We start from the raw sequence: 13,436 nt of genomic DNA, 5'->3' as shown, positions 1-13,436 counted from the left end.
ATGCACAAGCAAGGAAGAGGTAAAAGAGAGATAAGGAAAGAAGATCAAACAAAACAGAGTGTGTTATTGAGCTGGTCATGACTATTGGCAATGGGCCTCAACCCGACATGCCTACATGGCATCCCTCTGAAGTACCATGTATAGTCATGGCCTCCAGTGGCCTCAAGGGTCTAAGAAGAATCCCACTGAAGCCTGGGAGGCTGGGGTGGTGGGAGAGACTGGCACATCTATCCATGGATGCCATCCTCCATTGTGTGAGAGTTGCCCCAGAGAAGCCACATTGAGCGATGAGCAGCTCCATGGTATAGAGAAAGTCCTGATATAGAGACAAAGAGAGATCATTGAACTCACATAGGAACACACTGGCTTTTGAGAAACTGCTCCCAACTTCAGACATGCTGATGAACACGAAAGATATGGGGCTAGATTGTGCATTCATAACGTCTCCCACTCCATGTGACTGTTTTCATATTACTGGGTTTTAAGCAATGAAGGGACACAATCAGATTGCAATTTGGCAAGTTTAATCTAACTGTAGTGAAGCAAAGAGATTGAAGCTGAGCATAAGAAACAATGACCAGGTTGGGCGTGGTGGCTCATGCTTGTAATCCCAGCACTTTGGGACAGGGAGGATCACCTGAGGTCAGGAGTTCAAGGCCAGCCTGGTCAACATGGTGAAACCTTGTCTGTACTAAAAATACAAAAAATTAGCTGGGCATGGTGGTGGGCACCTGTAATCCCAGCAACTTGGGAAGCTGAGGCAGGAGAATTGCTTGAACCCAGGAGGTGGAGGTTGCAGTGAGCTAAGATCACGCCACTGCACTCCAGCCTGGGCAGCAGAGCAAGATTTCATCTCAAAAAGAAACAAAGAAAGAATGAAAAAGAAACAAAGATCAGTTAGAAAAACAAATACATAACAATGATTCTAGATAGGAAGAAGTAGAGGGATTCATGTGCAATTTTGGAAGCAGAATGGACTGAAGGTAAGAAGTACATTAGGGGGATGATGGATAAGGACAAGTTAAGGATGACCCTTAGCTTTCTGGATTCTACAATGGATGACAATGATTCCATTCAGAAATAGGACAAGGGATCAACTGGGTTTCTAAAGTAGAGCAACGAGAAGATATATCCATTCTTTATGTCATTTAGTGAATCAACGATAATGTTTTGAGGACCTGCTGATCTAGGAACTAGAGATTCAGAAGTGAAAAATACAGACAATATCCATACTCTCCAGAGTTTATATCCATTTGGAATAAAAACAAAGCAAGCAAATAAAAAGATAAATTAATATAACAATTTCATATGTGGACAAGTGATACAAAGACCATAAAAGAGGAGGATGAGATAAAGTGTAATGAGAGTGGGTTGAGCTCCTTTGGAATGAGTGTTCAGGAGAGACCTAATGAAGAGGTGATATCTGAACCAAGACCTGAATAACACAAAGAATCACAGGAAGAACTAGGAGAAAACTATTCCAGGCAGAGGGAAGAGCAGGGGCCAAGGGCAGGATGAAAGCTGGCACACCCAGGGAGCAGAAGGAGACCATATGAGTGAAGTTTAGTGAAACCAGGTGAGCCTGGCATGAGATGAGAGCAAGAAGGAACCACAGGGGCAGATCATGACAGGAGTAGAGACCATGAAAAGGAGACTGATTTTTATTTCCAGCATTAAAAAAATCATTGGTGGTTTTCAAGCAAGGAGATAATGCAATTAGATTTCTGTTTCTTAAAGGTCACTCCGGATGTTTTGGGGAGAATGGATTTTTAGACAGGCAAGAGGAGACACCTGTGAGATTGGTTAATAATGAGAACTAGCCCTAACATTGCTAAGACATCGCTCTAAGTGCATTGCAAGGATTAATTTATTTAATCCATACAGCAACTCTACAAGGTATATACTATGTTTACTCCCTTCTACAGATGAGAACATACATGTTTCATAACTTGCCCACTGTCAGGAGGTAGCCTGGCTCCAACCCTGTGCTCTTACAAACTATGAATCTTACCATCACATATGAGGCACAGTGCTTGTCCAGGCCAAAGGTGATAGAGTGGGTTGAGTGACTGGAGATTGAAACCAAAGTCAATTCAGTGAAAACTGTGATAGACTGAGGTCCAATCCAATATGAGGTTCATCTCACAAACACCTAATGTCTTCTTTAGTCCTCTTACGCGTTGGTTTGTACATTTTATTGACTTTTGGACAGATTATCAAACTGGAAGATATTTTCTGGATTTGAATGATTTAATTAGGTAAAAAAGTAAAACATTCAAAATTATCTCTAACAGTTTTCAGCATTGACAACATCCCCATAGTTCTGTAGGTGGAGAAGATAGAAACATTAATTGAACGTGGTCAGTATTCTTGAGAAATTGGTACTAGCGAAAGGGATGGTAATGCAGACAAATGTATTATAGTGAGTGATCTGGCAAATTGATGTTTAATAATTGGCACTTTGGAGTGAGGGAAACCTTAATTTGTAGGATTTGCCAATTTGTGTGATTTCAAGCTACTGATGGTACATTAACTGACTTAGAGAATTCCAGAAAATTTAATACTCGGCTCTCTTGAACCAAGGCAAAGTAGCTCCAGTACTTACAGTACAGTGTGAAGAATGTGGAAGAAAGATGCTCAACAGAGGATCCAGGACCACAGAAAGAATCCTGACTGATTATGCCCAAGAAAATCATCCAACACTTCCATGAGGCAAAGGCATTTGAACCTGGTCTTTAAGAAGAGAGGAGGAAAACTGTCAATTTATGTATAGTCTATGGCAACTCCAGTTTACATATTGTCCACAGAAGATTTCTACTACAACGGTAATATCAAGTAGTTATAATAAAGACTACAGGGACCACAAAGCCTAAAATATGTGATTCTTTCCAGAAAAAGTTGCCAACCATTGCAATAATCGATGACAAAACAACAATCAGTTAAACCCTTAATAGAGAAATGTCTTTGACTTTCAAAACACTAATGCAACTTCTTCCATCCTACTCTCTGCCGATGAGCTTACTTGAGATTTTACTGAGACATTGAAGCAATCAGAGCACAGAATCCTTGCTTTTCCTTCTGCTACCATGGGCAAATGATCATTGTGCCTATCTAGAGCCAATCTTTTCATTTGTATGCGACAGACCCTCCCCTCAGGCTCATCCAAGGTCACTGGTCCAAGTATCCAAGCCTCTCTCTTCCCTGCATCGTCGGGTTTTTCCTCTCCACTGAATCATTCTGATTAATGTACAAACATGCCATTATTCTCATTTATTATTATTATTATTATTATTATGGAAAATAACATTTGACATGAAATCTACCTTCTTAAATTTTTACGTGTATAATATATTATTTTTTACTATAGTTACAGTGTTGTACAGTGGATCTCTAGAGAAATCATTCATCTTGCTTCACTGAAACTAATACCCATTGATTCATAATTTTCCATTTTCTGTCCCTCACAACAATCACCATGCTGCTCTTTGATTCTATAAATTTCACTATTTTAAACACCTCGTCTAAATGGAATCATGCAGTATTTGTCTTCCTGTGACTGACTTATTTCACTTAGCATAATGTCCTCAAGGTTCATCCAAGTTGTCACATTTTGCAGGATTTCCTCCCTTTTTAAGGTTCAATGTATTCAATTGAATGTGTATACCACATTTTCTTTATCCATCCATTTGTCAATAGACATTTAGATCGTTTCCTCATTTTGGCTATTGTGAATAATGCTGCAATGAACACAGGAGTGCTTATATCTCTTTGACATTCTGACTTCAATTATTTTGGATAAATGCCCAGAAGTGGAATTTCTGGATTATACGATAGTTCTATTTTTTATTTTCTGATAAACCGCTATACTATTCATTCCCATCAACAGTGTGTAAGTGTTTCAATTTCTCCACAGCCTTGTCAACACTTGTTTTTTGGTTTTACTTTTGATTCTAATTATTCTAACAGGTGTGAGTGGATAACTCATTGTGGTTTTGATTTACATTTCCCTAATTATTAGTGACATTAAGAATTTTTATATATCTATTGGCTATTTGTATGTATTCTGGAAGCATGACAATTCCTGATATTAAAATTCATTACAAACCTATATCATTAATGAAAATGATATAGTACTGGCATAATGACAGACATGTAGACCAACAGAACAAAATAGAATATCCAGAAAGAAAACCACAAATATATGGACAACTGGTTTTCTAAAAGGGTGGTGAGAATATAAAATTGGGAACATCTCTTTAACAAAGGGTGTTGGGAAAACTGGATATCTATATGAAAAAGAATGAAATTGGACTTCTATCTTACACCACATACAAAAATCAACTCAAAGTGGGTTGAAAACATTAAATGTAGGACTCTAAATCTTCTCAAAAAACACAGAATGGTCATGACATTTCTCTTGACAATAATTTCATGTATATACCACCAAAGCACAGACAGCAAATATAATAATAAAGCTGAACTTAGGTCAAACTAAAAAGCTTCTTCTGTACAGTGAAAGAAACAATCAACAGAGTAAAAAGGCAATCTATGGAATGGGAGAAAATATTTGCAAACCATACATATCTGATAAAAAGTTAATCTCCAAAATAAATAACAAATGCTTACAACTCAGTAGCAAAAATAAAACTACTAACCCAATTAAAATGAGCTAAAGACTTGAAGCAACATTTCTCTAAAGAACACATTATACCGTATTTTAAAAATGATCTGCTCCCAATCCACAATTCAGCTATCACCTCTTTCTCTTATCCAGTTACCCCAACACCTTTGATTGAAAAGACGTTCCCCATTTTATATTTTTGGCATCCTCTTAGAAAGACCCTATATTTGTGGTCTTCTTTCTGGGCTTTCTGTCTTGTTTCATTGGTCTCTATGTCTCTCTTTATGCCAGTACCATATTGCTTTGATTACTACAGGTTACTCGTCTCTCTTTTTTTTTTTTTGAGATGGAGTCTCACTCTGTTGCCCAGGCTGCAGTGCAGTGGCACAATCTCGGCTCACTGCAACCTCCACCTCCCGGGTTCAAGCGATTCTCTTTCCTCAGTGTCCCATGTAGCTGGGACTACAGGCGCATGCCACCAAGCCCGGCTAATTTTTGTATTTTTAGTAGAGACAGGGTTTCACTACGTTGGTCAGGCTGATCTCGAACTCCTGACCTCGTGATCCACCTGCCTTGGACTCCCAAAGTGCTGGGATTACAGGTGTGAGCCACCGCGGCCGGCTGGTTACTCCTCTTTTTACTGCAAATTACTCAAAGGAGTTGTTCCTAGTCTTTTGTTAATCTCTATTATATCCACTTCTCTCAAGTTTTATTCCTCCATCCTTCTTACTCTATCAAAACTGCTCAAGGTCAACAATGACCTTCACATTGTAAACTCAGTAGCTAATTCTCATCTATGCTATGGTGTGCATGTTGGTTTTCCCTCAAAATTAATATGTTAAAACCTAACCCCCAATGTAATAGTATAAAAGAGTGGACCTTTAGGAAGTGATTAGGTCATGAGAGCTCTGCCCTCATGGATGAGATTACTAACTGTATATAAGAAGCTTGAGGAAGCTCCAGAGCCCCGCTATACCTTCTGCTATGTGAGAACAGAGCAACAAGGCACCATCTTTGAGGCAGAGAGTGAGCTTTGCCAGACACTGAATCTGCTGGCACCTTGATCTTGGATTTCCCCATCCCCAGAGCTGTGATACATAAATTTCTATTGCTTATGTTACCCAGACTATGGTATTTTGTTATAGCAGCTCAAATAAATGAAGACACTAGATAATACAGTTAATCACTTCCAAGTCCTTAAAATACTTATTCACCTGACTTCTAATTAACCACACTCATTTGATTTCCGTTTTTGTCGGCATTAAGACCTAATTGACAGTATATACTTCCACCTTCCACATCATAGATTAGAAAGATAGAAACTGAGGTGCACTTAACATGAAAGTTATGCATTCACCCTCAAGTGAAGGCTATAAGGACATTACAACTCAGAACAAAGGTTTAGGTTTCATAGCAGTTTAAATGGACCATTATGAAGACAGAATTGACCCATTACTGAAAAATAAAAGTATGAACTTGCTAAACTTGAAAGAACTTTGGTGGCCACAACATCTAATTCCATGTTCACGTGGCAAAAGTGGTTCTGTCTCAGCAAAACAACATCACATGCCACAATAAATTGATCCTAATAATTCAAACACTACCCTGATTCCCTAAGAAATTACAAGAAGTGCCTTATGAATCCTTCTGATGCTTTTTCTTCTCTAATAAGATTATGGGTCAGTAACCTCAAAGGTAAATTTTATTTCTATTTTTTAAAATAAAGCAGATTCAGCAAGTTAAATGGTTTATTTTCTCCTCTATTTTACAATTGAGATATATCTAAGCTTCAAAAGAAAACAGAAACGACTTTTACCCTGACCTCATCATATCTTCCTTATCTTCTTTTGACGTATACTCTCTATATTAATTGGTTCTTAATTAAGCTTTGTGCTTCGGGATTTGAAATAGCTTTAGAGTATTGGTAACCAGTTTCTACTCTTGTTCTTTTTTTTAACAATGTTGATTGAAAATTAATTCAATGTAGAAGAAAATGACAATGTACTATGTAGCAACGTGGCCTGTGGGTGCTCAATTTAAAAATCCTGTCAATTAGGGTCATAATTTCAACTAAAGTTTGCATATAGACACTAAAAAGGCATCATCCTAGAGCCTAAAGGCATAACCCATGCTCAGAAGAATCTCTTTTGTTAGTCAATGAAGATATTATTCTTTATTTGGAAAGAGGACAAAAATATTTGTTGCTGGCTTTGAATTGCTAGTTAAACAATATGAAATTATTGAGGGTAATTGTACCCTGCACAAGGTCCTAATGTAACATGGAGACCTGAAGCACACACACACATAGAGCTTTCTGAATGTTCCTGTAAAGCCAGCCCCCAGCTATAGAGATCTGAACAACATTTGATTAAGATTTAGATCTTATTACTTTTTTCCTTACCCAGTGGGAGTAATTTTGTTTTTTGTCTGTTCAGAGTAAAGAATTCCTAAAAAACTATATTCAGATGGTTCATAACAATCAGGTGATTGTTCTTTTACTTATTCGTAGACTTAATTTTTCTCTTAAAAATTCATATTTATCTATTGTCTGATTATGTTCTCCACAAATCCAAATGTTACAATGATGGATAAGAGTATAATAATTCAATTGCTTTAACAATGACCAACAACCAATGGAAAAATACATTCTTAGCTTACTTAATGAAAATCCACAAATCCACAAAAGACTTTTTAATTTTTTCCCCTATTTTCTAATTTTGAAACATCATGCTGCCACATTTAACAACAAGTAAATTGCTAAAATCTAAGAGCCAGCATTACCTTTGCTGAAAGTCAAATAAGGACATGTAGAAACTATATTAATTTTTTTTTTTTTTTGAGACGGAGTCTTGCTCTGTCGCCCAGGCCGGAGTGCAGTGGCGTGATCTCGGCTCACTGCAAGCTCCGCCTCCCAGATTCACGCCATTTTCCTGCCTCAGCTTCCCAAGTAGCTGGGACTACAGGCGCCCGCCACTGTGCCCGGCTAATTTTTTATATTTTTAGTAGAGACGGGGTTTCACCATGTTAGCCAGGATGGTCTCGATCTCCTGACCTCGTGATCCGCCCACCTTGGCCTCCCAAAGTGCTGAGATTACAGTCGTGAGCCACTGCGCCTGGCCGAAACTATATTAATTTTAAATATAAACTCATATTTATTTTTAAACAATATTCATAATATGTAGGCCATTAACACAGAGTATTAACCAGTCCAGTACATTTGGCTATTTCTGGTTCGGAGTAAGAATGAATATTTACTAACAAAATTTTGGAAAAACTTGAATCTATTAACATCAATCATTTATGTCCCAATGTCAGAGCATTCTAGTTTCCTATCCAAGGGCCACTTTCTTCTTTTCCCCTAGCAATTGAACTATGTATATTGTGCCCAAATTGTGCACTTTGCAGCTACATTGTGACAAATGACCAACTCCTAACCCACAGTATAGGTTATTGGTCATTCCATAGGTTCTATGAAACTGCTGATAATTCTCCTTAAAAAAGAGATCTGAGACCATTGTTTCTCAAATTGTGGTTCATAGTTACTTGGGAGTCTAGGAGTTCAAATATGATTTTTTCATGTTTATTTATTTTTTATCTTATGTTAAAAAGAATGTATACAATTATGAAAGATAAAATCTCCATTTTGCAATGAGGTTTTTCACTTTAAGGCCATCATGATACGGCTTTTCTTTTTGAGCCTGGTTACTCCCAAAGCAGGGTCTAATGCAAAAATTTGCTTGCACTCGTTCACATAGGAATGTGGTCTCAGGGAGAAGTACACATTGAAGAATAAAAGAGGAAGAACCATCACAAAAATATTTTATCTGCTTGGCAAATGCTATGGGAAGCTGGTGCTTGATCTCCCGGTGAATACTGAGGAGACTTTGAAAAAACATCACAAAATTGCCTGGTCAGGAGACAAAAGAGGTTAAGAGGAGTCAGACAGGTGGTAGTTTTCCCACTTTTGGATTGCACACAAATGAGTGCAAAGTGGCTTCTCAAGAACATGTCCTGAAAAGGCATCAGAGAAGACCATGGCAGGAGCCAAGAGGTGAGTTGAGTGGCTCAAGCTAAAGCACTGGATGATTGGTAGGCTCATCAAAGCCAGTATAGTAGCTAGGGTAAGAGGTGGAGCCAGGAGAATTTTGAGGGATAAAATACAATCTACCATCTGTACCACTCAGATCCATTCATGCGCTTTATTACCCCAGTCTAGCACATTGTGATGGTGCTAGCTAGGCACAATCTCAGCAAGGATGTTGTATAACAGAACTAGTAGAACAAGCTAGATTGCCCCTGTTACATCTGAGCCTGATATTCACTACAGCTCTCCCCAGCATGTGGGGATTACAATTTGGATTACAATTCAGGATGAGATTTTGAGTGGAGAGACAGCCAAACCATATCATTCTGCCCTAGCCCCTCCCAAACCTCATGTCCTCATATTTCAAAACGCAACCATGCTCTCCCAACAGTCCCACAAACTCTTAACTCATTCCAGCATTAACCCTTCCACCTATGAGCCTGTAAAATCAAAAGCAAGTTACTTACTTCCCAGATACAATGAAGATACAGAAAGTTGGTAAACACATCCATTCCAAATGGGAGAAATTAGCCAAAACAAAGGGGCTACAGGCCCCATGCCCTAATAGGGCAATCATTAAATCTTAAAGTTCCAAAATTATCTCCTTTGACTTTATGTCTCACATCCAGGTCACACTGATGCAAGAAGTGGGCTTCATGGTCTTGGGCAGCTCTGCCCCTGTGGCTTTGCAGGGTAAAGTCCTCCTTCCAGCTCCTTTCATGGCCTGGCATTGAGTGTCTGCAATTTTCCAGGCACACAGTGCAAACTGTTGGTGGATCTACCATTCTGGGGTCTGGAGGAGAGTGGCCCTCTTCTCACAGCTCCAACAGGCAGTGCCACAGTGAGGACTCTCTGTGGGGGCTCTAACCCCACATTGCCCTTCCCCACTGCCCTAGCAGAGGTTCTCATTGAGGGTTCCACTCCTGTGGCAAACTTCTGCCTGGACATCCAGGTATGTCCATACATCCTCTGAAATCTAGGCAGAGGTTCCAAAACCTTGACTTCTGTGTACTCATAAGCTCGACATCACATGTAAGGCACCAAAGCTTGGGGCTCGCAGTCTCTGAAGCAATGGTCCGAGCTATATGTTGGCCCCTTTTAGCCATGGCTGGGACAGAAGCAGCTGGGATGCAGAGCACCATGTCCCAAGGCTGCATAGAGCAGTGGGGCTCTGGGCCTGGCCCGTGAAACCATTTTTCCCCTGTAGGCATCTAGGCCTGTGATGGGAGGGTCTGCACTGAAGGTCTCTGACATGCCCTGGTGACATTTTTCCCCATTGTCTTGGTGATTAACATTCAGCTCCTGGTTACTTATGCAAATTTCTGCAGCTGGCTTGAGTTTCTCCCCAGAAAATGGGTTTTTCTTTTCTATTGCATTGTCAGACTGCAAATTTTCCCAACTTTTATGCTCTGATTCCAACTTTTATGCTCTTGAATGCTTTATTGCTTAGAAATTTCTTCTGCCAAATACACTAAATCATCTCTCTCAAGTTCAAAGTTCCACAGATCTCTAGGACAGGGGAAAAATGCCACCAGTCTCTTTGCTAAAGAACAAGAGTCACCTTTATTCCAGCTCCCAACAAGTTCCTCATCTCCATCTGAGGCCACCTCAGCTGGAACTTAATTGTCCATATCTCTATCAGAATTTTGGTCAAAGCATTCTTTTGACCATTCGAGATGAGTTGAAGTCATTCCAAAGACTTCAACAAGTCTCTCGGAAGTTCCAAACTTTCCCACATTTTCCTGTGTTCTTCTGAGCCCTCCTCTCCTGGTCAACTGGCTGTTAACCAGTTCTAAAGTCATTTCCACAATTTTGGGTATCTTTATAGCAGTGCCCCACTACCTGGTACCAATTTACTGTATTAATCTGTTCCCATGCTTCTATAAAGAAATACCCAAAACTGGGTAATTTATAAAGAAAATAGATTTATTTGACTCACATTTCCACTTGTCTGGGGAGCCCTCAGAAAACTTACAATCATGGTGAAAGGCACCTCTTCACAGGGCGGCAGGAAAAGGAAGTACAGAGAGAAGGGGGAGAAAGCCTCTCATGAGAGAACTCACTCACTGTCATCAGAACAGCATGGGGGCAACGCCCATATGTTCTAATCACATCCCACAAGGTCCCTCCCCCAACACATGGGGATTACAATTCTGATTACAATTCAAGATGAGATTTTGGGTGTGGACACAGCCAAACCATATTACCACCTGAGCTCCATATCCTGTCAGATCAGCGGCCGACTTAGATTCTCATAGGAGCACAAACCGTATTCTGAACTGCACATGTGAAGGATCTAAGTTGTGCACTCCTTAATACTAACTAATGCCTGATGATCTGAGGTGGAACAGTTTCATCCTGAAACCATCCTGTCACCCTCTTACCCTGTCCATTAAAAAATTATCTTCCATGAAACCAGTCCTTGTTGCTAAAATGGTTGAATACCACCTAGACAAAATGGAACAATTCTCTGAAAAAAACACAATGGCTACAAGAAACAATGTGAAATAATTTGAAGAGCTCTTTAACTATTAAGAAAATTGAAATTGTAATTTTTAAAAATTCCCAAAATCTCCAGACTTCAATGAATTTACATAGAAGGCTACCAAATGTTTAAATAAAATTAATGCCAATTCTAAACAATAGCTTTCAGAAAAATAGAAAGGAGAGAACACTTCTTAATTCATTCCATAAAGCTAGTATTACCACCAAAACCAGACAAAGACAGTACAAGCAGAAAACTACAGACCAGTATCCCTCATTAATATAGACACAACAATCATCAGCAAAATATTACCAGATAAGTTCAGCAACATATGAAAAGAATTATGCACCATGACTAAGTGTGGTTTATGGTAAGATCATAAGGCTGGTTCAGTAATCACAAATCATTGCAGCCCACCATGTTGACACATGAAAGAAGGAAAATAAACATGAATTTTGGCAAAACGTAACACCTATTTCGAAGAAAAGAAAACTGTCAGAAAAATCGAAATACAGAGAAACTTCCTCAACCTAATAAGGAGTACCTGCATAAAAACATACAGTTAGCATTATACTTAACAGTGAAAGATTGAATTTTCTCCCTGTGACTAGAAATTTCGAAGGCAAGGGTGTCCACTCTCGCTACTGTTAATTAAAACAATGCTGGAAGTTTTAGCTAAGTCAAGAAAGCAATAGAAAGTGTTCATATTGGATAGGGAGAAATAAAACAGTCCTTATTTGCAAATGACATAATCATCTAAATAAAAATCCCCCAAATAACAAAAAATCCAAAATGAACAAAAACAAAGAACACCAATAAAAGAATTCTGGAAGTTATAAATAAGCTCAGGAAGGTTTCAGGATATGAGATAAATATACAAAAATCAGTTGTATTTCTATACACTAGCAACACAAATATTTAAAATAAAATATAATTTACTGTACAATTTTAAATTGCTCAAAGAAATAAATATATAAGTGTTAATCTAATAAAATATGTATAAGATTTGTATGTTGAAAACAAAAGACCAATAGAGGAAATCAAAGAAAATTGAAATAAACGGATAGCTATAGCATGTTCATGGGATGAAAGACTAAACATAGCAAAGGTGTCAATTCTTTCCAAACCAATAGGCAATCTTACCAAGATCCTAGAAAGGTATTTTTATAGACATAGACAAGTTGATTTTTAAATGTGTATCGAAAGACAAAAGAACCAAGAAAGCTAAAATCATTTTGAATTAAAAATTGACCTACTAGATTTTAAGACTTAGAGCTTCAATAATTAAGATGATGTGGTACTGGCAGAAGATAGACACAAAAATCAGTGAAATAGAACAGTGATCCCAGAAATAGACCCACACGAATATGCCCAATTAATTTTTGACAAAGATGCAAAAGCAATTCCATAGAGAAAAGGTAGCCTTTTGGACAAATGATGCTGGAGCAATTGGATATTTAGAAGCAAAAGAGAGGGAGAGGAAGAGAAAGAGAGAGAGAGAGAGAGAGGACCCAAACCCAAGTCTCATATGCTATAAACTCAAAATAGATTGAATCATGTACTTAAATGCAAAAAGTAAACCTGTAACACTTTGAGAAAACAGTAGGAGAAAATCTTCAGGATCTAAGACTAAGTAAAGAGTTCTTAGATTTTACACTAAAAGCATCATCCAAAAACAGAAAAAAACTGACAAATTGGACTTTCATCAAAATTAAAAACTTTTGTACTGCAAAATGCCCTTTTACAAAGACAAAATGACAAATTACAGACTGGGAGAAAATATTTGCAAACCACATATTTGACAAAGACTAGAATATATTAAAACTCTCAAATTTAATAGTAGAAAAAAACAAAAAAACCCAACAATTCAATTATAAAGTGAGTAAAAGAGATAAGGAGATATGTCATTAAAGAGAATACACAGATGGCAAATAAGCCCAAGAAAAGATGTTCAATATTATTAGTCCCTTGGAAAATTTAAATTAAAATCATAATGAGATATCTAATTTATCAGAACTGTGAAAATAAAAAGAAAGTTACAAGACAAAATGCTGCGAAGAATGCAGAGAAATCACCAAATCACACCTATTTTGTAGGTGGGAGTATGAAATGGTTCACCCCCTCTGAAAAACTGTTTGTAGGTTCTGAAAAATCTATACATGCAACAACTCTCCTACAACCTGGCAATTATTCTTCTGGACATTTCTCTCAGAGAAATAAAAACATGTTCACCCAAAGACATGAGC

The 13,436-nt window shown here is 38.1% G+C and overlaps 1 long non-coding RNA gene across 1 annotated transcript in view; it reads right to left on the bottom strand.

Moving 5' to 3' along the window:
• Positions 1 to 13,436, bottom strand: part of LOC117086707 — a 310,696-nt gene that overhangs the window by 30,393 nt on the left and 266,867 nt on the right. Inside the window, exon 4 of the long non-coding RNA XR_004438540.1 lies at positions 2,606 to 2,733. This is a non-coding gene — a long non-coding RNA (uncharacterized LOC117086707). The remainder of the gene's footprint in view (positions 1 to 2,605; positions 2,734 to 13,436) is intronic.

Source organism: Trachypithecus francoisi, unplaced genomic scaffold (assembly GCF_009764315.1).
Source record: "Trachypithecus francoisi isolate TF-2019V2 unplaced genomic scaffold, Tfra_2.0 Lachesis_group10, whole genome shotgun sequence".
NCBI classification, from domain to species: Eukaryota; Metazoa; Chordata; class Mammalia; order Primates; family Cercopithecidae; genus Trachypithecus; species Trachypithecus francoisi.
Note: the sequence above shows the minus strand (reverse complement) of the source record. Positions and strands in the feature narration are given on the sequence as shown.